This window comes from Bombyx mori, chromosome 11 (genome assembly GCF_030269925.1).
Source record: "Bombyx mori chromosome 11, ASM3026992v2".
Taxonomy (NCBI): Eukaryota; Metazoa; Arthropoda; class Insecta; order Lepidoptera; family Bombycidae; genus Bombyx; species Bombyx mori.
In genome coordinates this window covers 19,951,928-19,973,346 of record NC_085117.1, presented here as the reverse complement: position 1 = coordinate 19,973,346, position 21,419 = coordinate 19,951,928, and the positions used below count along the sequence as shown (strand labels likewise).

Genomic DNA, 21,419 nt, shown 5'->3' with positions numbered 1-21,419 from the left:
ATCGTTGGAGCATTTCGACCTGCCGCCGCACCAGATGAAGGTTTATGATCTTACTTGCCACAGCCAAGGTGTTAAGGTTTGTAGAGATTATTCCGCTTTGCCTCGCTCAGGCTCCCCACCCACACCTTGTACAGAGCACCATGCATTTATCGTTCCCTCTCGCTGAAAACATCGTCTTTTATTTGCCAGACCTACGCTCGACGACCTGACAGGGAATGTAATAGAGAGCCACCATTGTTTCGGCATATCAGCAATGCAAATAGCATATAACAGACCTGCCTACCGCTATTTAAGGACTTTTTTTTGTTTTCAAGTTTTAGAACGCCGAGGAAGTAAGTCGTGAGCTGTATAGGCGAATTGGAACTTCATAATTGAAGACATGAGTGGATGAAGAGGATATGATACAATTTGTTAATTTTGAGAAAACGGGCAACATACTTTTATTACTTGTACTTTTTCTTCTTACATAACTCCTTAATCACATGCAATTCGTAAAAATAGCTTTTAAACTCGGGAGTTTTATGGTCTAATATGATTTATAGGCGCACAACACCTTTATTGAATGTCAAAACTCAAAAATCTTAAAAATTGTACTTAACCCCTTCATCCACTCATGTTTTCAATTAGGAAATTCATAGTCTCAGTCAGTGGAAGTATACAGTTATTCTATATCAGGAGGCATTAAGTTACTTGATTAATGAAAACATGCGTCGTAGAAAATATTGATTCGCTTATAGAATTCTAGTATGTACATATGCATAGCTTGTATTTTTAGATACGTACCTAATATACATTGCGTTTTGTCTAAACGTGCAGGAGATTGCCAAAATCTTCCATTCAGTCTATGATCAGACTCTTATACGATGTGTATTAAATTATACGGCATTTAAACGAGTTTCTCAAACGTACCTCGATAATCAAGCGTATCGCGACACGCTATTATGTAGGTATGAAAGAATTTAACGCAAACATTTTAACGCTATTTCGTAGACTATCTATACTAACTAGAGGTCCCGCAGTAGTCGAAATTCGACTATAATTAATTGGAATTGTAAGTTTGTACACTATTATGATTGTATTTTATACTTCTATAATTACAAATTTCGCCATTATTCTCAATTTGACAACAGACGCCAAGAACAAAAGTTTGACAATAAATAGTATGCATGCGTGTGTGCGTCAAATACATGCTATGTAGTGTGTGTAATGTTTTCTTTATTGATTTAATGTATCTTTTATGCATTATTTAAAAAAAATATTAGCATTGTGCACTTCTTCTCTATATTCTCTATAAGTGTGCAAAATTTCATACTCCTCCGTCCGCGCAATTTTCGTAAAAAGGGATACAAAGTTTTTGCTTCACGTATTAATATATAGATATTATAAAGAGGAAAGATTTGTTTGTTTGTTTGTATTGAATAGGCTCCGAAACTACTGAACCGATTTTAAAAATACTTTCACTGTTTGGAAGCTACACTATTCCCGAGTGAAATAGGCTATAATCTTTTTTGAAAAAAATTAGGGATCCTTACTAAAAATCCAATAATGTAACCGAAGGTGTAAAAAAATTACCTAAAATATTCTTTACATCGCGTGCCCTGCGAAAACTATTGATGATAGAATAAAATAATGTACTACGACTTTGTAGAACACATTATTATTTGCAAAAAGTGTCGCGACATCATATATCTAATCTAACTATTATAGTTATGCCGCAATAAGTGTTATTTTATTTTAAAAAATAAAACGATGTCAAATATCGTTGAAATTTTTGTTGAAGACCCGAGTGGAGCCGGAGCGGGTCGCTTGTAACTAATAAAATTTAGTAAAACCTTAACACGTGTTCTCGATCGAGTGCTTAGACTCGATGGACAGGAAAGAGCTCAGTTAGTTTGTGATCGTAAATAAAGCCGTGACTCAGAGGTTTCGAGCTATTTTCGAATTGACAGTGAGAAAGCATCGTGCGGTAACTTCTAGTTTTCTACCCTTTTTGTACTGTACGTTGCCGTTGTATTGCAGGTCATCTTGGAAATTCAAATGGCGTATAAGTACATTTTAAAATATGCACAGTAAGTATTATTTACATATTTGAAATCGAATCACTTTTACAATAATTGTATACTGGAGAAATACAAATAATTTTTTCTTTAGGTTTTCGTGATGTGAAATGTGCAAAAGGATAGATAGCACTTAGGTGAAATCAAACTGTGACAGTAAAATATTTTAAATGATAAACAGAAGGGATTTAATAGATAATCGCGATACAATAACGAATAAACATGATTACAAAATAATTATCATTTTTTTAGTTGTTTCAAAATCAAATATTTGTTTTTACTTTTTAAGAGGTTTTCAATGTACATACTTTTTTGTCTTGAGGCCTGCTAGCCCCCGTAATGGGTGAATCAAATTTCAGTGTTTTTATTTTTCAAACATGCATTTAGATAGGTAGCTTGGCATGCGATTTTGATTAATTTTGTTTCAAGCCTGATCAACCGAACTTTACAATTTTAAAGAGATTTTTATGTCGATATGTAATTAGTATCGGAAAACACACATAGGCAAATCCTGATCCTAATAAAATAGTAATTTATTGTTCAGCTCTCTTGTTAACTGATAAAAATTATGTTAATGAATTTTGTTTTCGTTTCTTTTCGAAATACAAATGCCTCATTAATTTGCATTACATAATAAATACATATTTATCTCGTTCTCTTGGCTACCGTTGTGAACAAAAAGGTGGAAATACAACTTTTTGTTAACCTGGCGTGTATAATTTTATATTACTAATTTATTTCATTCGTTTCGGTACTGACGACATGTATTACAATAATTTATAAACGTTCCAGCTGATATTATTATAAAAAAAAAAAAAATTAAACTGCTCATGGAAGTCATTGTCCTGTACCTTCGTAAAGCATTAAAGAAAATGGTTGTTTAGTTTACCGTTTAGTTTTAACATTATGATTTACGAGATGCGTTTGCTCGGAGCTTTCAAGAAAACATTGAAAGGTTTATGGAGTTCGAGTTTATACTGTAAGGAGGGTAAACATAAAAATTACTTTCGAACGTGGGGGTACGTAACCACTAGTTACAATTTGTATATTTTACTTTGAGCTACAAATAAAAAACGAGTATTTCATTTTTCGTTTAAAACTGTAGTGAGATTACAATATGTTGTATTGTAATAACTAATTTTAGCGAATGTCATGGTCAAGAGTGGCAGAGATAACGAATAACATGCAATATAATCAAAATGCAATATTATATCCTATACATGCCCTGGCCGATCGCGATATTATCACAAAAAACGTACGCTTTATCGCCTCAAAACAAATCTAAGCTCGTTATCTACAAACACATACGTGAATACATCGACATTGAATCAATAATAGGTTTGTACCTACCGTCTTACACCGCGACTCGAGATACCGCCACCGCACCGTATACACTAAAAATCACACAAATTCCACTATCTTCTCAGAATGCACCTAATTGAATCCATGTTATCATTTAAAATATCGATCAGTCACACGCGGCACCACGGCTTTAGGGCGACGCCGTATATTTTTACATTTAACCGATGAGATATTTTCGATACGGCCGTCACGTCTCGATTACGTGCGATATTCGATATTTTGTGTATTATTATTTCAATGAAGATCTTTTAAAAGTTATCTATTTGTCATTGATCAGCTGTGCGCGTTTTAAAACAATAACATCCGTGTTTCGTGTTCGGAATCAATTAAAACTTGTGTACTCACGACGACGCGCGGAACGGGACTGCCGTCTGGTTGAGTGAATGAAATGAACGGCGAGTATTCGGCGGGGCGGGCGAAGACGCGGGGACAGGGGCGAGACGCTCGCAGAGGAAAGTCGATAGATGGCGCTACACACCCGTTCCTGAGGCCGCCGGTCGAGGACTGCGATTTTTGTGAATAATTACGTCGGCTGCAAGCCCGCCTCGTGCTTCCAGCCTCTTTATAAATTAAGAAAACGTTTTTCAAATTATTCCTCCGTCAAACATTTACTCAACGAATCGTATTGCGAGGCGCTTTCGATGTCCGGAATCAATTTGCGCGAATCCACTTTGGGCGTTTTGAATTTCCACCATTACTGTTTGCAGTCGAACGTGACGGAAATTAATGTGTGCACTGCCGTCTTGCCTACGTGGAGAGTAAATCCTTTTACGAGCTGAAGTAAATACATCATTTTCGATGCAAAACTGAAAACACATTACTTCACGAAAAAGGTATAGGTACCTACTCACCGAGCTGATGTTTATCATCATTAAAGTATATCGAGGGATGAACGTTTATTTTATTTAAGCGACATTTCGCTTAATACGCGACATTTGTCTTTGTAATTAAAGGTGCGTTTTATTTGGTATTGACACCAACAGTTCGACGTTTTTAATTGAACTTCAATTAAGTTTCATCATCATCATCATGCTTTCCTATTACCCTCTGCTGGGGTGTAGGGCTCGAATCAAATTTTTCCATTTGTATCGGTCTTGGGCAGTCTGTTCTAGCTCCTCCCACGTCATGCCCAAGACCCCTAGCTCCTGCTCCACCGAGCGACGCGAAGTTGTTCTGGGGCGGCCTCTCTTCCTTTTACCAGACACTTTCCAGGTCAGTGCTCTCTTTGATAAGTGTGTATCGGGCTTTCTCAGAGTGTGACCAATCCAATGCCACTTCCGCGTAAGGATCTCCTTCTCCATTGGTGTCTGCTTAGTGATCCTCCACAGCTCTTTGTTAGTGATCGTCTCAGGCCAAAAGATTTTCAAAATCTGACGCAGGCACTTATTCACAAACACTTGAAGTTTTTTGATCAAGTCCCTGCGAACAAACCAAGTTTCGCTCCCGTACAGCAATACAGACTTTACATTTGAGTTGAAGATCCTCACCTTTGTTCGTCTTGTTAAGGTTGAGGAACTCCACACTGGCCTAAGTTGACTAAACGCGGCTCTGGCTTTATTTATACGAGCCGCAATGTCTGCCTCGGTGCCCCCCCTATCGTCCACAATGCTGCCCAGGTAACAGAAGCTTCCCACCTGCTCGATGTGCCTCCCTTTGATCGACATAGGAGCCGAATCGGTGGCAGCAGTTAACAATTAAGTTTACTTTACTGAAATAGCTGAAGAAGCTTTTTTGTTACGATAGTGAGTTGGAAGTTGCAAAAATGTCGCTTAAACCAAATAGTATTTCAACTCTCGATATATACATACTTACATTATTTTCATTGCGCATAAAAAATATTTAGGCACAGTAGAATAATCAGGGCAAATCCTTCTAGTATTCAAGTACTATATAACATACAGAAATATATAATGGGACGATTGTCTGATTTCGATTTGTTCCGTCAATTTATCCAGTAATATAAAAAAACAATCGTAACATTAATAAAATGCTAGTAAACTCATTAACTCATAACAGACTACAGATCCAGTACAATACAAAGAACAACAAGCGGGTCACTAATTAAATCAGTCTTTAGTTCAACAACGCGAAATCGGAGCGGCTAATTCACATTTGACAAGTTTATCGTTCATTACGATTTACATTCCCGTTTTAATTAAACCGAAAACTCTTAACTAGTCTAAACGACTTTACAGCTATACCACTTACGTCCTTTTCTTAAAACATTGCATTAATATCTTTGTAGTTTAATTCTAACAACAGCGTAAGCGCCTTCTGAGTTTGAGCCTATTTTACGTTAGCAGCACTGTAAATTAACAGTTGGGGCATAAACAAGTCTTGTCTATGGAATATGACAGATGATAGTTGCGACCATAAACAATGGAGTGGTCGCGATACGGATAGATAAGGGTTGATTTATTGCGTGCGGAGCGCCTAAATCAATTATGGTGACAATTTTATTTTTGATTCAAACTAACTGATAATTTGTCTTTTTTTTATTATTATTCTTGTGGCCGTATGGATCATGTCATACAAAGGGTTGTAATAAAGCGGGGGTGTTAAGCTTGTGTGTTAGTACCACAAGATGTGACATAATAAATAATTTATTCATCTAAAATTTCTTAAAAAAACTTCAGCTCGCTTAATAATCAATTAATGATATTTCATTTTCTATCAATATTTATTCAATTCAATAACCGTTTTCAGATCTTAATAAATAAATAATAACACACGACTAAAATCACTAGTTAATACCATACGTATTTTTCCGTTGTCGCGGTAAGGGAGCTATTATAATCATGTAAATCCGCAATGAAAACCTCAAAAAAAAAATGGTAGCTATCAAACAGAGTTCAATGAACCAATTAACACAATAAATTACGACAATAAAGTAATTCTGTCATTAATTTATCTGTAATAAATCCTATAAAACGTAAAGTGACATTTAAAGCAATAAAATATGTATGATTGTGAACAGCTAATTTTAATTACCGATTATTTTGTTATTAATTTAGTTTTATGATCGCTACTTGTTATTAAAATTGCGTGACTCGGAAGACACTTTATGTTTTATTTATACATATTTTAGTTTCAAAGTGAAAACCGAGATACGCGTCCGACCTGATTTTTTTTAAACGGACTACTGGAACAAGGATCTGGGCATTGTTTCGGAATGGAATGCATCGTTGTTTAGCTTTAAAACATAGTCTGTGCACTAATGTCACTGGCAGTACGGGGTTTTTTTTTGGCGGGAACGCGAGGAGTGAAGTTGTGTGATTTGTTTTATTTGGTCTATTTAGTGTTTCTTCGGGTTTAAATGTGTAATAACGGTGGTTTATTAACTGTTTAATATCTGTGAAAGTGCACAAATGTGGGAAAATGAAACAAAGCCGCTGGACGCAACTTCTCGGGATCCTCCAAAAAGTCCACTGAAAAAATCTTAGTAAATGACCACCATTTTACTAAGATTATATTTCATCCCATATCGTCTCATTTCATTTAATTTCATCCCAGTTGATTAATGCCCCAAATTAATCATTTTCATTGCATTTCACTTCATATCATTTTTCATAAAAATAAGAATATAAATTAAAATAAGACATGACTTAAAGGTCTAGTTACCAGGTCATAAAATCACTTAAAAAAAAGGATTACGGCATCTCGTGAGTCCGCACTGGTAGGGTCCACCAGCCTGTCCGTTTTTGCCGTGAGGCAGTAATACATTACGGTTTAAAGGGTGGGAGGATCCTAGTACTATAGAACTGAAACTTAGACTCATTTCTCAAGGTGGTCGGCAGCGTTAATGTTGTTGATGGGTTCCAGTATCCCCCTGGGTTGCTCGTAAACTCGGATACCCGTCTATGCAGAAAAAGCAGACAAAACCGCGAGATATGTCTTGTTTTTTTTTATATAATTACTGTTAATAGACTCATTAATGACTTGTGAAAAGATTGTGTTATTGTAACTTATCGCTTTATTTAATATGCTTTTTCTTGGCTGTCTGTCGGTTTTAATACTGCTGGTTACCATTAAGTAGACCACCGGACCCAGTAAGCTGTCGGATTCTTGACGGATCTTTTATCCTCTTCTAATCCCAGCGCTAGAGAGGAAGAGAGAGCATTGGAGAAATTTGCTAACAGGCAAGAAATAATGACATGCGGCCCAATTCAATTACCATACAGTGCTGACTGAGAATGTGCGTGTTTAAGAAACATCTAATCTCTTCTTTTATAGCTTACTAGCGGCCCGCTCCAACTCCGCTCGGGTCTTTAACAAAAATTTCAACGATATTTGACGTTGTTTAATTTTTTTTTAAATAAAAGAACACTTATTGTGGCATAACTATAATAGTTAGACATATACTGTTGCGACACTTTTTGTAAATAATATTGTGTTCTACAAAGTCGTCGTACATTCTATTATTCTATCATCAATAGTTTTCGCAGAACACGCGATGTAAGGAATATTTTAGGTAATTTTTTTACACCTTACTTTATTGGAGTTTTAGTAAGGATCCCTAATTTTTTTTCAAAAAAGTTTATAGCCTATGTTACTCGGGAATAGTGTAGCTTCCAAACCTTGAAAGAATTTTTCAAATCGGTTCAGTAGTTTCGGAGCCTATTCAATACAAACAAACAAACAAATCTTTCCTCTTTATAATATTAGTATAGATGAAAAGCAAATAATGCATTCTTTAATTTCAGATTTTGATTCATATAACCAATCATTTGAAATTAAGTGAACTATATAGTGGTCGCCCGGTACTCGAAATTCGACTATTAATTAATTTAAATTATAAGTTTGAACATTATTAACGGTCTATTGTCAAAGACTATCATAGACCTCTTTAATAACAAATTTCGTCAAGGCTACACTGTATATAAATAATATTGAAGACAAACAATAATAATGTATTCTGAATTTGACCACAGACTTTAACAATAAACAAAAGAGTATATATTATTATGTTCGTGTGTGTCAAATACATAGTAGTGTGTGTAATGTTTTTATTTATTGATTTAATGTATTTCTTGTGGGTAATTTTAATAAATATTAGCATTTTGCACTCCTTCTCTATATTCTCTATAAGTGTGGGAAATTTCATATTTCTCCGTACGCGCAAATTTCGTAATAAGACCTACAAAGCTCACAGCTCACCTGGTGTTAAGCTGTTACCGGAGCCTATAGACATCTACAACGTATTAATTATAGATAAAAATATATTATTTATTAATTAAAGTGATTCTATGTATTATCGTTGTGACACCTCTGCATAAAGCGCTCTCTGATGGTGTCGGACGTTAAATATACAATAGCAAAATTTACTTTCCATTTAAAAATAAACCATTTAATTGGACAGTCTCATTGCTTTTAATTGGGCATTTGTGTGCTAATAAAAAAAAAGTATTCTGGGTTAATAAAATAGAATAAAATACCAACAAAAGTACCAGGAGTTCATAAAGTATGAGTAGGTCGTATCGCGCACATAGTAGACTGACAAACAGTATTATTGTGTAGACTCGCGTGCGTGTGTCACGGGAGACAATGGAAGAGGTGGGCGATGGTGGGCGACTCCATTACCGGCACACTGGTGGCCTGCAAGATATAAAACGATACAAACACAACATGTATACATACGGGTTATTTATGATTTTGAAACATTATATTTGCCTTTTTTTATTTGAATTGTATTATGGTGAGATTATTATCGTTCGTTTCAATTTGAAGAATAGTACTAATTTCGCGTGATTCTGGGTGGACTGTGACATTTTTTTGATAGGCTCCAGTTTATTTATACACTTTATTTGAATGTAGGTATTTTAAACAAAAAACTCACTGGAGTGCGCATGATAAATATATTAAATGTTATTTTAAGTTATATAAAGAGCTAGAACAAATTTATTAATGGTAAAAACATGCTATTTATATTATATTACGTTTAGGTGCAGTTTTTTACAATCCGATACCTTGTTTTCAAATGTCAATTGCTATGTATTTGTGACAAAATTTCAGTTTCTCGCCGCCTCCTTGAAATGGGTACCTCGGCAAACATTCGAAAAGCCGATAGACAAGTCGGGAAACATCTGCTTAATCTCATTGTTAAATCTAATTCACTCATAACTTACCGAGTTAAAGTTCTTTAATCTACTCTTAAGATTTACACGCGATAACGACGTAGGATAACAAATCCTAGAGATTAACAATGCAGAGTGTTGAACTCCATAACTAAAGTAAATTTTAAGCGGCTATAATAACCAGTTCTAAGTAATTACTCACGGACAATCTGCTTCCAATAACCCATTACGTTGGTTTTCGTGAACTATTGCGGCCGGGTGCAATGTGTAGTTAATTATGATAAGTGTGGTGTATTATTAGTGGCAACTATAATTAGGAGCGGGTTAAATTGATTGCTCGAAAATTTTGAAGTGGCATTTGTATCCATAAATGTAGCTGTACATTTTTGGATTATTAAAATTGAAGACTTACAAAGAATAGGTCTCATGCAACCAGCGATTTGAGGTTTGAGCCCCGGTGCATAGTACACGTCTATCAGAACCGGCATGTTTCCAAAGTGCGGCTGCAGTGCGGAGTACTTGTCATTTCGGATCCTCTCGATCCACCACCGTTCTCGTCGAACCCGTCGAATGCGACGAAATGTTCGTCGTGTAAATTAAGCCACAGAGACATAGCTCACTGAGTTTCTTGCTGGATCATCACAGATTCCGATCCGGTGGTAGATTCAGCCAAGCACTGCTCTTGCTAGGGCAGATGTTAACAAGCCCACCCAGGCTGAGCCTCGTCGTTTACACGTTCGGTGAAGTTAGCATAGCCCCTGGAGGTAAACAGTACAAGGTAGGCAAAAAAATTTAGGGCATGCTTAGCATACATTTCAGACTAGCTAGTATCCTGTAAGGTACCGAAAGGTGGACATATCGACCGTCCTTTTCTAACGTTCGTGTTTGAGAGAGATGAAAAATAAAAATAAAAACAGTTCTTACCTTTACATATGTAACTAAAAGAAATATATGGATAGGTCCTAGGTCTTAGGTCTTTCAAAAAATCAATCAGATTAGACACGATACATGTTTTTGTGTTGAATTTAGAGTTTCAAACGATTGGAACTCTCTTAATTTGCTTGTTTGCTAACAATACGAATTTTAAGGTTTATGAGGAAGGTAGTAAGGAAAAGAAAGGGAAATAGTATCTAATAAACTACTATCAATTACCTGTAGATTATTACAATACCTATATTCGGTAATAATGTTTATTAAGCTATGCTGACAAACTGGAAACATTACATGTACTTAAACGATTAAATTGAAAAGCAGGATTTGGTTTCGATTTCCTTCTCAAGGTCCGAAACTTTGCCGAACTTCACATGCGGAAACGGGGTAGGACCGAGAAAGCAAACGTAGGAAGAAAATTGAATTACATAGGTATGTACGTAATGTTGAAGGTTTCTGCGGTAGTGCTCAATTCACAAGAAATAATGTAGTCTGTATAATGTGCATCCTCGCAATGAACACCGTTACAATGATATTTGACATGTTCCAAGTTTGAATCACACTCGGTTCAACGGAACGGATCGGTTACGAACATTCTAAATTTAAATGACCGAATCACATCTCTATTTATGTGACGCCATTATGTTATTTTATTCTAAAACAAACTAATAAATTGAAATGTTATGTAACAAATTCGACGTTAGCGTTATAAAGTAGTTCTAAATTCTTCAAATTTTGTAGTGCACAGGGTGTATCCATATACCATTATGTTGTGAAATCGATCTTTTGAGATGGATGATTTGTGTGTAGAATTGCAGAAAGTTTCAATTTATTAATATTATAAAGTGAATACTGAACTTGTTAGTGAATTTATAGGAAAGTAGTTCCGTTTATGCTCTATTTTGGGCCTGGATAAAGATATTTAGCACTCTGGAGACATAAAAATATATTTATTAATCACAGCAGTGTGGGTATAGTCCCATTACTTCTTGTGACTAATGTTGGACAACAGTCAAACTACTTGTTGAGAATTATAGAAAACATTAATCAAATTATCTCCCAAATTATTTATTCACACAAAAAACATAGGTTTAATAATATGATATAGGTAAAAATAGGTATCTCGGAGTTTGGTAATTATTTCAACTTCTGCTTCCAATCTCACTGTGAAGCGAAACCAGGTAATATTTATATTTTCATCTTCAGCCGCTCATCGCCGTGAAGGATATTTATAAATAGCGTTAAAACTAAGATAACTGTAATACTTAAATCTGCTTTAGCCTTTCGACAACAGTAACCGACTTTTTTATGAGTTCATAAATTTATGGGGGCTTTAAGCTCGCTTTAAGCTTTGACTTAACTCCTTTTAGTAGTCTCGTGGTTTTGTTAAGATTTGCTAGTATGTATGCTCAAAGTTGTACATTTTGTTTTTTTTTTTAATTTTTTATTGACTTTTATCGTAGACGTATCTAAGGCCCATCTGATGGCGAGTGGTAAGGTGCTACTTAAAGTGGTCGCCTAAGGCACTGTGCATTGGGCTTGAGACACATAGAAATTTAATATTTAATCTATTTAAAGACGGTAATGCTCTTCTCTAAAATTTTAAAAATCCTATTTTGAAAATACAACCCCAGAATTTAAAATGAGGTTATAGTACCTATATAATTACAAAACTCACATCTACTTAGTTTGAAATTTTTAGAACCTGTGACCGAACAAAGGGTTAGAAAAAAGTAAAAAAATAATAAGTAAGACAGGTCTATGCGGGCGGCGGGTGAAGCAAGGATTACAATAAATCTTCTCAGAGGACAGTGGGCTGCCGGTTCCCGTTAGGCCAGCTATCGTTTAACATCTTTAACAAATAAAACAGGACTTAAATGCGTTTAAAACTTTTCATTCGTATATATTAATTAGATATGGAGTAAATTCTTTGACGTGATTTCTGCTTTTGAATCTATCATGCACGGATTTTAGGTATTACTTTAAAGTTCGGGGGTTGACATCCTTATACAACGCGACTGAGGCTTTGACTATACGTCATATGTGGGTGGCGGCATTCAAACTGTCATGTGTGGACTCCGGTAAATGAAACGTGTGTTGGAATATACTGAATCGATGCAGAAAAGGTTTCATCTAAAGCCAGGCTATAAGCTGATTGCTTGTGATAGAATACAATGTGTTGGAACCATCTGCACTCAACTTGTTCAAGGATTCTCTACCTGACATAATCCAAAGTGTCAACTGTCACAATAGTGACAGATTAGCGATAACGCTATTGTGACGTCGGTGACGGGTCGGGTAAAGCCTCTGGGAGCCATCCTTCTAGGAATTACGGGCATTGACGGATTATTAGTGATTCTTATTGTTCTGTAGAATAAATTATTGTTTAGATATTTGATAGTTATTTGTAAAATAACAGAGCTGGTTAACAGCCAGATTGAAAATTATTTTTGGAGGATTTTTAACATTTCATTATGTATATTTAATATTAGTAGGATTTTAATTGAAGTCATCAATCACGGATTGTTTATACGGTTCTCCTTATTCACGTAACTACACGCGCTTCGGTATTAAGGACAGGGTAGTAGTAATTTTATCATGTCTTTTCTGAAAGTTTATAAGTCTTTTCCGAATTAGTGCGAGGGAGTGTTTTCGTGTTACATCTAAACCTTTGTTTGTATGTAAATCTTTGGTTTTTTATATTATATAACATCTTAAATTGGAGATTTTACTTGAATCCTATAAACACTCCGTGAATGACGATGTTCACCTTGACACAAAAATGGTATAGAAGCGTCAACTGTTTTCGTATCTTCTAAATTAACTCTGTTACCTTTCAAGTCGTAACGAAGATTTGATAGTTATTGGTAAGCAAACAATATAAGACAAACTTGAAACTTGTTATGTGAAATGTTAAAGTAAAATTAAAGAATATAAACTCTACTGTGCTTTATTGTAAACACTTTTTTCTCTACCTAATAGCTGGTAGCATTAGAAGCTATTCCAGCTACTTAAGGTAGGTGAGCTCACGGGCTCCATTTGAGAGAGTTTGCTAATACTAGTTCTAGCAAGAGCATTACTTCGCAGAATCTACCGCCGGATCGGAATTGCGACCTAGTGGGTTGTGTCTGTGTGCTATTTCGCACACCACACTTCTTCCTAATCAACGAGTACGGTAACCGGTAAAGAGCCTAAAAGCACCTGTAAAGACTAGGTTGCTATTGTAAGCCAGCACGAGTAGGTACCACTATCCTACCTCTTTCTGCCACGGAGCAGTCGTATACTCCAGTGTGAAGAACAGCGCCACCTTTATATAATACAATGGAGACATAGACCTCATGTCTCTAGAGTGGGCGATGGCATTTACATGGTGAAGTCTATAGGCTATAGAATACTTTATATTAGGGAACTGATTCATCGAGCTGGGCAATAAACTTAGACCTCATCCTTCATGGTGGCATTCACGTTGTGAAATCTATAGTTTCTGGTTACCACTTAACACCAGGCGTTAAACCGACCAGTGCCGCAAAACAGCATTAATTTACTCCCACAGCGATGTCTTAGAATAACAAAAAAAAAAAAACTACCGTCGTATCATATTACAGTAACGCGCAGACTCGAACCCAAGACTATCGGTTACACGCACATGACAGGTGTCACCGCAGAACGTGAAAGCAATCATTGTAATTAGAAAGTTTTGAATTACCTAACGCCTAAATGAATCATGGGTTTTTTGTGAGAACTTTGCCTTCACCACTTTAATCATAATAGCCGTTATTATGGTAAACTTTATTTATTGTTTTGTTGGGTGACACTTTGAGGCATGAGGTCGCAATCTCAATTACGTTATATAACGAATGTCCCACTCTTAAAACTGGAATGCATCGCTGTTTCGCGAGGGAGTTATACTAAGGAGCGTTGTACCCACTTGATCTATGACTAAGCCTAGTAACAGATTTAAATTCCTAACCTAGTCCTGCGTTGTATTTCATGTGTTTAGATAAAGGTTTATGCAAAATGTGTGCAAGCCGTGATCGGTTGCATACCGCCGTCCACATTCACAACCTTGAACCAATTGTGTGCACACGCGCATGCCAATTATTATTAGGGTTGGTGCGATCAGGACTTTGCGGTATTATCAAATTTTAACTAATTCTTTGACATTGAGATTTGACGTCACGCAAAGGCTCAGCTTCCAGATTATTAGGTAAAAGATATCAAGAAATCGATGCAATTAAAAAAACTTTATATTTAATATACATATTTATTCCATGCCAAGATAAAATAGTAAGAATCAATAGGTAATAATGAAAATTCAATCCTACATATCTTCTTAGGAATCAAAGGATTATTAATAAGCGGTGATAGAAATATCAGGGAGAGGATAACTAGAAAATATCCAAGGATATCGCTGCGGACGGATGAGGAGGCCGTTATAGTAAGTACGAGATGATCAGGGCTGTCCCCGTATCTTCATATCAGTAGCAGAAAGTCTTTTTTTTATTGCATAAATGGGTGGACGAACTCACAGCCTACCTGGTGTTAACGTAAATACCGCCACCCACCTTGAGATATTAGTTCTAAGGTCTCAGTATAGTAACAACGGCTGCCCCACCCTTCAAACCGAAACGCATTACTGCGTCACGGCAGATATAGGGAGGGTGGTGGTACCTATCCGTGTGGACTCACAAGAGGTCCTACCACCAGTAAGTCTACACGGAAACCCTATGCAATTAAGAGTACAATTTTCTGTGGGTAGCAACGACGTGAACTTTGTGGTGTTCAGGACCTCCTAACCTCTCTTCAAACATCATAGCTTAACAAATAAATGAAATACTTGCGCGTGACAACCTCTAGGTGTTTATTCGTTGATCGATATAAGTAGGTGGGCTATGGCACGTGAATTCCATATATTGACTGCTGCCTTTTCGTAACCGTTCCTACTCTAGTTTCCTAATGATCTAGCTTTGAAATATTGTTAAGTAAGATAGAGATGGCCCACTGAGATTGAATAACGAACGAATTTCGGTAAGTCTTTTAAATCGATTTTCCAAGTTTATCAAGTTTTATTGTAAATAGAATCGAATAGCAGCTTCATGGTGAAACATTGTTCCCGTGTCGCTTCCAACCAAAATATATTCAGAATTAGAGAGGTTTTAATTACGTGTAAGAGATAAAGCGCGTTCTATATCTACTAATGATGTCATAGCTCGTGTGGGCCATACAACTTATATACTGATACAAATATACAAATATACAAAAATAGTGAAGTTTAGTTATGTCTTGGTTTTTTTTATTGCTTAGTTGGGTTCTCACAACCCATCTGGTGATAAGCGGTTACTGGAGCCCATAGACATCTACAACGTAAATGCGCCACCCACCTTGAGATATAAGTTCTAAGGTCTCGGTATAGTTACAACGGCTGCCCCACCCTTCAAACCGAAACGCATTACTGCTTCACGGCAGAAATAGGCGGGGCGGTGGTACCTACCCGTGCGGACTCACAAGAGGTCCTACCACAAGTAAAAAAAAAATTGTAATATAGTTTAATTATTTGTTTCGAATTAAAATTTATTATTTCTTAGTATTCTACACTAATTGCTTTCTTACTCTCCTAGCTGGGATAACTAAATTGGATGTTGGCTGCCGAATTGAGATATTTTTCTCCACGTTGCCTCCTCTCCTGTCTTTATAATCAGCTTCACCAGGTTAAAGCGATATTTTTGCAACTTTACAGGAGAGTCATTTAAAGTTTAAAATTTGGAAAAATATCATGTCAAAAAAAATTGTTCAGCTATTTGAATGGGATAAACATAATTTAAGTTCAATTAAAGACATCGAATTGTTGATGCTAATACCAAATAAAACGGACCTCTAATCTATCTATATATATATAAATGAATTGCTGTTCGTTAGTCTCGCTAAAACTCGAGAACGGCTAGACCGATTTGGCTAATTTTGGTCTTGAATGATTTGTGGAAGTCCAGAGAAGGTTTAAAAGGTAGATAAATATGAAAATGCTCGGAATTAAATAAAAATCACAATTTTGTTTTTCCATTGATGTGTCCCCCGTCGGACGGATTCTTTTTGTTTGTTTTAAGTTTATTTTACACAAAAGTTTAGGTCTTTTATTTATCGATTGAGGCACTACGAAGTCTGCCGGGTCAGCTAGTACCAAATAAAACGGATCTCTAATTACAAAGATAAATGTAGCGTATTAAGCGAAGTGTAGCTTAATTTAAATAGACTTTCATCCCTTGATATAGCTGTGTACTTTCTAGAAGAGTTAACGCTAATCGTATGTAACTTGGCTACCTACTCACAAGCCAATATCTTAAGCAAACCCGTTGCATTTGGTTGAGTCCATTATTAAGCCCGTATCAAATTTCTTCAAGTTTATACTCTTGTAATTACGAGAACAATAACAGGCCTACAAATTACAGCGCATTAAATTCCAGAGATACAGTTACATATTACCATTGCTTCCAACGTAAAACGACTGTGTGCATTAATCTTACCATTACACGATATTGGGACACAGTCCATAATAATATCAGCCCTTCAAGTTCGTGTTTTATTTATTTATTTATTTCTTAGATGGGTGGACGAGCTCACAGCCCACTTGGTGTTAAGTGGTTACTGGAGCCCATAGACATCTACGACGCAGATGTGCCACCCACTTTGAGATATAAGTTCTAAGGTCTCAAGTATAGTTACAACGGTTGCCTCACCTTTCAAACCGAAACGCATTACTGCTTTACGGCAGAAATAGGCAGAGCGGTGGTACCTACCCGCGCGGACTCACAAGAGGTCCTGTTTGGAGTGCGTGTTAGTTTCAAGCATCCTGTGTTATAGTAACAGGAAATAAGTTACGTTTCTAAGCTTCAACTATAGCTATGTAATGCAACGTGATTAGGTTTTTAATTTGATATAAATTTTTACGAGGTTCGCGTATCGGGCTCTCTGTGTATAGTTTCTGGGAGCCTTTCAATGTCACCTAGGCGTTGAGATCAATAAATAATCGTCAATAAATAATAATTCAATAAAAAAAAGACGTGTGGCACTCGGGGACTGCCGCGGTAAAGCTATTGCAAAGCATTTTTTATCAACTTATGCAATCACAATTAGACAATAAAAAAAATGTGTGCGTGTACTAGTGTACACACGTAAGAAGTGAAACTTCTTTATGGCCTTATTTTTCGAAAAATGATCTACATGCAACTTTCTAGAAATTGGTTAAATAAAGTTAAATTAGATAAAGTTTAAACAAAAGGATTTTATTATCATAGACATGAATACAAAAAAGATGGCGCGTAACGGAAAAATGTGACGCGTAACCGAAAAATGTGACGGTAAATTTTTTTCCAACGCCGATAAAGAAGTTTCACTTCAATAATTTAATATTAAAACAATAATAAAAATAAGATCACGCTATATTTATAAACATTAACAAAAGCAAAACATTAACTGTCCCCTTCACACTCATAAGCTAGACCGCATGAGAGAGAGATGGGCAGACTTTTCATGATGCTCATGCAGTGCGACGTCACGCCGCGCGTTTATTCACAAACACTACACCAGTGCAACGTGTGAATGTTTTGAACGCGAGCTACATAGTAGGCGTAGTGGGGGTGTCAGGTTATTTTCGTTACGGAATTTCTTGATTCAGTCGCCGCGCTCAAGGCCCGCGATAGAAGCTATGCAATAGCTTAAAAATATACATTCACTATTGTGCGACCTTTATACCGCGATGATGGACAATGTTATGTTACAAATAAGATATCTTAAAATTTCAATACTCTTACTTTTATACTGCAGCCAAGAGTAGTAATATTTAGTAATAGTTGATCGACTAGACGGCAGTTAGCATTGCAAAACAACGCCTTGTATGTTAACTCGACCGAACTATATTTAGAATTGTACACCATTACTTATCTTATGCGCGACTAAACTATAAAATTTCGTATATTGATGCTGTTTTATTATATAATTGTACTTACGTCAAATTTATCGCCTGTTTAATAATTTAAGTCATCGATTGGCTTACTTTAAGATAATTTTGTTGTACGTCACTAATTATTTGATAACGAATAATTGGTTCCAGTTTAAGTGATTGAAGATGAAGAGCCGTAACACACGAACTATGTGAATAAGGATATGAGTTGATTTCGATTTACTTATTAAATCTTCTTTGTCAAGAAATTAAGGAAATACGTTTTTTTTTTTTCTTACCTAACCTTGGGGGTTGTGCCAGTGTAACCTGGCGACTAGCTCAGGTGAGCTCCGGGCTTAGATACATTGCTTCGGGTGCTCAATGATGCTCTGGTCACTATCTACTACCACCGGATCGGAAACGCGACCCACTGAGAAGATTGGACAAGAAACTCAGTAGGCTGTGCCAGTGGGTTAGTTATTCGCCATACCCTTTGTCACAAGCGACGGGTTCAACGTACAAAAATACAAAATACAAAAACTTTATTTAAAAAAAAAACAGTCAAAACAATAAAATGATTGGAGTCTCCTTTTAAGCGTGCAAGCCTGTACTAGGAGACTCCGCTCTTCCATAAAAGCACGTTATATACTACCAATTATACATAACAAATGTGTGACGGTAACTGGAGCTTTGGTTGCCTAAAAGCGCAGTTAATGGATCGGGAGGATCCGAAATGACGTGTTCAGGGCGACGACGGTTGTTTACCATTCGGTCCGCAGGATCGGTTATTATACGTTATTAAAAACGAATCTTCAAATAATCAATTTAATAACAACAAGAAACACTAACATAATTAATTGTTGTTGGATATAATTATTTATGCATTTCAATATGAACATTCTATTTCTACGGTGATATGTCGGAAACATATAATCAAGACAAGATAGTGACCGTCTAGTCTAGAATAAAACCTGAACCGCATGAGGCAGTTGTCCTATTCACTATATGAACAACGAAGCGAAGCGAAAATATCATAAAATACAGACTTCAATTTAAAAATATATATACGAGTATGTATATACCAATCGTAGTACTGTAGAAAGCGTAAACTGTTTAATTCAATGTTTACTTTAAGTGTATTAATACCAAAAATTCGAAATTTAAATTGAATTATTAAACGACCGCGTGGTAGACAAGGTGCTAGCTTATTCAATTTATATATTTCAATAATTTAAACATAAATGGTTTTTAACCTTATAGCTTACGATACGATATTAATTATGTCGTGACGATACTCTAATTAGTCTGGTAGGAACGATTAGACTTTATTAAGTGATACAAAATATGAGTCATAACTAACTGTTTTATGAAAATATTGATCGAATTATCGTATAATTTTTTTTAAAACAACTTATAATGAAGTTGTTTCCATTGTTTTGTTATTTATTATCCGGTTGCCAATGGATGTAGTTAGTATAAGAAATATAAAATGTCATTCAAATGTTTTCAAACAAATCAATCGAATTCTACAAAAATCGTATCAAAATCGTACACTAAAAATGCAGCAGTACACAAAGCACCACGGGCGGTAAAACGAGGCGTAACAACCAACAAGATTGTAATCGATAACCGTCGTAACGAATACTAGAATGAAAATTTACGATCCGACATACTATCGATATGGAATCGATATGTTAATCTTTTATTTTCGCTTCCTACGCGCAGTACTGAAGTCGGTGGCTGTCCGACGCCCACGCTATAAAGTAAACTAGAAATCGTAAAATAATGTCGATTTTCATTATCGATTCAGATGGAATCTCGATTGATAAAATTTGTTGGGGAGGTAAGTAGATAGTATAATGTTTAATGGCATCGTAAAACGCAAGATTCAACGAAGAAAGCATTTTATATTTTGTCAAATATCGAGAAGGACCGAAAGCAGCGCTTTGTGCCGTAAATTGGGAAAGTTTTTGTTCAGCAGTCAGTTACATGGTGGTTATGTTCTTTTCCTAAATAAATAAAAAGTGACAATGGCGGTCATTATTTTTTATTTTAAATTAGCTATATTGTTTAATTTTTTTGATTACTCGATTTTGACAACTTTTTATGTTCTTTTTATTTAAGTCATAATTTTTATGACATTACGGCAGTCATGTTCACTGACCGGTAACCTAACATCCGGCATTCATATGTAAGTAGCAGGCTTTCAACAGTGGTGCAGGGTATATCTTTCAGGAAAACATAAATAACAGCGTGTGCCCAGATCGGAACTTGCAAACACTATATATAATTTTGCGGGTTTGATTTTTATTACACGATGTTATTCCTTCACCGTGGAATTCAATCGTGAACATTTGTTAAGTATCTATAATATTTCATTACAAAAATTGGTACCCGCCAGCTGGATTCGAACACCGATGCACCCACAGATCATAGAAATGATCTGTGGATGCACCGCAAGTTACGAATGGACCGGAAGTCTTATCCTTTTAGGCCACGACGAATTTGACGACCACACATAGCCTTTTGTATGTAATATTGTAGAACTAAACACGTGTACGGTATTTAATAATACACGTACTTACATATCCATACAAATAGCGTTATGTCATTTTACACGCATTCTATTAACTTGTCTTATAACAATAGCGGAATGTAATGGAATCTTTCATTTAAAATTTCGATCCACTTCTAGTTTTTGTATTATTAAACGCGGTAAATGTGTTGATGTCAACACGATAACAGGTATTATGGATGTGATCTGATCTTGAAAATGGAATTTAACTATATCATCAAGTTTTTTTTTCATTGCTTGTTTGAGTGGAAGACCTAGCAGCCGCTGCGCGCCCTGACTTAAATGGTTACCAGAGTCTATAGAAATCAACAACGTACACGTCCTGTTAAAACTAAAACGGATTAGACGCGTTTGTTTAAATTCGATTTGTCTTAAAGAGACAGCGGAAGTAGGCAGCGGCTTGGCTCTGCCCCTGGCATTGCTGACGTCCATGAGCGACGGTAACCACTCACCATCAGGTGGGCCGTATGCTCGTCTCCTATACGGCA

General features: G+C 36.0%; 1 protein-coding gene across 3 annotated transcripts in view; it reads right to left on the bottom strand.

Annotated features, from left to right (window-relative positions):
• LOC101740097 (frizzled-2) overlaps nt 1–21,419 on the bottom strand; it is a 172,862-nt gene that overhangs the window by 31,408 nt on the left and 120,035 nt on the right. The window contains exon 1 of one of the 3 annotated variants that reach the window (XM_062671284.1): nt 3,765–3,940. The exons of the other annotated variants lie outside the window; for them this stretch is intronic. The gene's annotated coding sequence lies outside the window, so the exon portion shown is untranslated. Of the gene's footprint in view, nt 1–3,764; nt 3,941–21,419 lie in introns of those variants that run through there. 3 annotated transcript variants of the gene reach the window in all.